Below are 4601 nucleotides of genomic sequence, written 5' to 3'. Positions count from 1 at the left end.
ATGTTTATTTCTTAAGGAATAATAACTAATATAATGGTATAATGAGACATAGTGCATTGTGGGGATTTAATTAGGGGACAATACCAAGTAGCAACGGAAAAGCACTCATTTGTGTTTTTACCATACTTGAATTCAGAATATTGAGTATAGCCAAGAAGTGTCTTCAGATGGGGAGAAAGTGTGGCAGGTGCAGACAGCACACAGAACACTGCTGCCGAACAGGAGCAGAGGATGGAAATGGTTCCTGGTTATAGACAGGGTTTGAAAGTGTAACATGTCTTTATATTTCACTTGTCTTTATCCAATTAAAAAACTCATCAGGCAGGCAGACCTTTAATCCCAGCACTCAGGAGGTAAAGGCAGGGAGATCTCTGTGAGTTCAAGGCCAGCCTGGTCTACAAGAGTTATATTATGTGTCTGAAAACCAACCAACCCCACCCACCCAAAGAAAACCCCAAACAAACCAAATAAGGTGGGGGTGGGGAGAAAAATAGTTTTCAGACACAGACACATACTGGAAAAACAATAAAAAGTGGACCCCAAATATCCAAACACAGGACCAATAAGAAAAAAATGCCCAAGCAAAGCATTTTGGGACAAAAAGTCTACAAAAATACCCTTCAATTTATTTTGTGTTGATCATCTATGGAAGGGCATGGGAGCTACCCTTAAGTGGGACTAATACACCCAGAGAGACTCCATTGTGGAGAAAACGAATTTTTCCTTTGCAAGCAGATGTCAACTGCAGGTAGTTTCTTGGTTAAGGTGGGAGCCTATGCCCACTTCTCCCTCTGACCAGTGAAATCCTGTCTGGCTTGAAACTCTGCAGGCCCGTGTGTTGCCACAGTCCTGTGAATTTGAATGTGCATTAGTTCTGTGCCTGGAAGACACTCCTCCATGGAGTCCTCCATCCCCTCTGGCTCTTTAAGCCTTTCCACCTCCTCTTCTACACAGCTCCTGAGCCCTGTGGGAGGGTTTGATGGAGGTCGCTGAGGACCGAGTGCCCTAGAGTCTCTCATTCCTGCACGTTGTTCAGTCGTGAGTCTCTGAGTTAGTTCCCATCTACTTAGGAAGAAGCTTCTTGGATGATGATTGAGACGCTGATCTCTGTGTGTAGTAGAATGTCTTTAGAAGTCATTTTATTACTGTTAACTTTTAACAGAATGGCGGTTTTCCTGTAGGCCCATGACTTATCCAGTCCTAGGTTCTTAATAATTCTTGCAGTGTCAGACATGAGTTCCATCTCATGCAGTGGGCCTTCTATCCAATCATAGTTTTTGTGAGTTGATAACACTCACAACATTTGTGTCACTATTGCACCAGCGTATCTTGTAGGCTGGTCACCACTGTAGATTGCAGGGTTTGTAGCTGAGTTGATGGTTGCCTTTCTCCTCAGGTAGCATACAGAGTACCTTCCAGCACCATGAACACTAGCCAGCAGGGGTGAAGCCTCTAGTTAGGCACCAGCTTGAGTTTTGTTTTGTTTTGTTTTGTTTTTTTTTTCGAGACAGGGTTTCTCTGTAGCTTTTGGTGCCTGACCTGGAACTAGCTCTTGTAGATCAGGCTGGCCTCGAACTCCCAGAGATCCGCCTGCCTCTGCCTCCCGAGTGCTAGGATTAAAGGCGTGCGCCACCACCGCCCGGCTTGAGTTTATTTTTGATGAACTGTGTTATCTTCAGCGAAAGGCCTTCTCATCAGTTTGTTGAGAGCAACCAATAACCTTGGTAATAGCCACAGATATTTGGGGTTTCTTTGTGACCTCTGGCTAAGCACTCAACTAGATATTACCCATTTCTGACACTTAAGGTTTCACTTCTTGGTGGAAGATAATCTAATTGGGGCATTGTCACCTCCATTGTTTGATGGCACCATTTTGATTTCTTTCATTTATGTATGTATTTTAGGAAACTTCTACGGTAGTGAGTTTCCCACGGCTTCTCAAATGCCCTTAGTTTTCTTTCTTCATATTTCTTTTTTTTTTTTTTTCCGGAGAGATGACTCATTTTATTTCTCTTAACTTGACCCCATCTTTCCTACTTAAGGTTCCAACTCTGCAGATACACCACACCTTCCCCCTTAACAGTTGGGCCCCTGGGAGGTGAAGGGGTAAACCACAAAGTTTGAGGAAAGGCAAGGGCTCATACCTCTCGAACAAGGAAATTAGAAGGCTGAGTAACTGTACAAACTGCATGTGAAATGAGCAATCCCCCCGTCCGGCAGTGGCCAGACGCACAGTCTCTGGCTTGTTGGGCTCAATCACAGTTCGAAGTTAGGAAGCCAGCGATGCCGTGAGATCGCCAGGCATCATTTAAGGGGTACAGGAGCTCCAGCAGTTTGAAGATGGTCCGTACAGTTAGGGTCCTGATGCTCTCTTCCTCTCTAAAGCTCGGACTCAGGCAGCTTTGGCCTCATCTTCCAGCTCATCAAGGAAACGTTCCTGAGCCACTGAATAGAAGGTGTAACCATAAATAGCTAATACCACGACCCCGATGCCCAGGCCAGTCACGATGTTCCGGGTCCACCGCTGTGGCAGTGTTTTCTGCCACTGGGCAAGCTGCACCTGCCGCATAAACTGCACTTGTGCTGGGGTCAGTTTATCCCGCGACGGGTCGATGCACTGAGCGAATGGGGCATTTCCATCCTTAGCACCCAAAGGGTCACCAGCTCCAGACGCCGCCATGTTGCTGCTCCGCTCTAAGCCGCCCAGCCCCGCTCTCTCCATATTTCTCTGTCACCCCACTCTCCCATCTCCCTCCCATTTGTTCCTCACACTCAACCCTCCCTCCCATAACTATATATCTTTTAGTTTCTCCTTCCTAGGGAGATCCTCTTCTCTCCCTTTGTCCTTTAATAGGTACCTAACCTCTGTCGTTATGTGGATTGTAGCATGCATATCCCCATATAAGAGAAAACATACTGATTTCTCCTTTTGGGTTTGGGTGACCTCACTTGGATGATTTTTTTTTCCCTAGCTCCATCCATTTATCTGCAAATTTCATTCTTTTTAACAATTAATAATATTCCATTGTGTAAATGTGCCACATTTTCATTATCCTGTCATCAACTGATGAACATCTAGACTGTTTCCGATTTCTGGCTATTGTAAATAGAGCGGCAATGATTATGGATGAGCAAATGTCTACATTTATGTAGTAGGATGTAGAGTCCATTGTGTATATGCAAAAGAGTGTGGTACAACTGGATCTTGGGGTAGAGGTAGATCTATTCCCAGCTTCCTGAGAAACTGCACACTGATGTGCACAGTGGCTGTACAGGTTTGCACCCACCAGTAATGAATAGGGGTTTTCTTTAGATCCTCACAGCATGGGCTCTCCTTTGTGTTGTTGATCTTGGCCATTCTGACTGGTGGAGGATGAAATCTCAAAGTAGTTATGACTTGCATGTCCCTGATGACTAACGATGGTGAGCGTTCCTTTAAATGTTTCTCAGCCATTTGTGTTTCCTTGGTTTTGAGAACTCTGCATGCTTCTGTACGCCATGTTCTGAGAACTCTCTCTCTGCATGTTTTCAGCTGGGTTATTTTCTTGATATCCAGTCTTTTTTTTCAAAAGTTCTTTATATATTTTAGATACTAGCCTTCTATTGGATGTGAATATATATATATATACATATATATATATATATATATATATATATATAATTGGTGAAGATCCTTTTCCATCCTGTACCCTGCCTCTTTACTGAATGGTGGTGTTGTGCAGAGAGATCCCATTCATTGTTTCTTAGTGTCTGTGCCGTATGCAGGCAGAACACCTATACTAAGTAAATAAAAAAAACATTTAAAACTTTATTGCGTTGTTAGGACTTTAACTCAGTACAGTAGTTATTGGAAAAACTCTCGTTCAGAAGGGATTTTATATACAAAGTTATCTCTCTCTCTCTCTCTTTGAGACAGGGTGTCTCCTGTAGATCAGATTGGTCTTGAGTTCACAGAGATTCTCCTAAGTGCTGAGATTTTCTTTTTTTCCTTTGAGGTGTGAGATCTCACTATGTAACTCGGGTCGGCCTTGAATTTGGAATCTTCCTGCCTCAGCTTTCAGAGTGCTGGGATTGCAAATGTTTGCCACCATACCTCACATGGTTCTTTGTTTGCCTTTTGGACTTTGTTAAATAATCAAAAGAAAGTTGAAGTAGCTGTATTGATTTCAGACAAAGCAGGTTTGAGAGGGAGTTACCAGGAATAAAGATAGTCCTTACCTAACAGAGTACAGCCATTTCTTCAAAAAGACATTACAGTTAGTGAGGCAAAGCAAAGTAGTGAGTTAGAGGCCAGCCCCGACTACATGTGACCCCATCTCAATACAAAGCCAACCAACAAGCAAAACCTGGACCTTGAGTGGATCCACTGTTAGGACTGCAGGGTCCAGCACGTGTGACTACCACTGAGCAGTACCAGAAGTGGGTGACTGAGCGCAGAAAACGCACTCTAAGGTTGAGGGCAAACCCATCCAGACCACATTCTGGGACGTGACGTGGTCTTAGCGTGTGCTTACAGGCCACAGTAGAATTAAGTTAGAAACCAGTAGCTCTATCAGTGTATAACCTGTGTTGTAAAGTTAGAAAAATAGTTGGAAGCCGGG

General features: G+C 43.8%; 1 protein-coding gene and 1 pseudogene across 5 annotated transcripts in view; one reads left to right on the top strand and one right to left on the bottom strand.

The window, feature by feature from the left end:
- Positions 1-4601, top strand: part of Evi5 (ecotropic viral integration site 5) — a 139187-nt gene that overhangs the window by 25577 nt on the left and 109009 nt on the right. The window lies entirely within an intron of this gene.
- Positions 2393-2680, bottom strand: LOC102002590 (annotated as a pseudogene).

This window comes from Microtus ochrogaster, linkage group LG1 (genome assembly GCF_000317375.1).
Source record: "Microtus ochrogaster isolate Prairie Vole_2 linkage group LG1, MicOch1.0, whole genome shotgun sequence".
NCBI classification, from domain to species: domain Eukaryota; kingdom Metazoa; phylum Chordata; class Mammalia; order Rodentia; family Cricetidae; genus Microtus; species Microtus ochrogaster.
The sequence above is the reverse complement of the archived record's forward strand: the minus strand, read 5'-3'. Positions and strand labels throughout refer to the sequence as shown.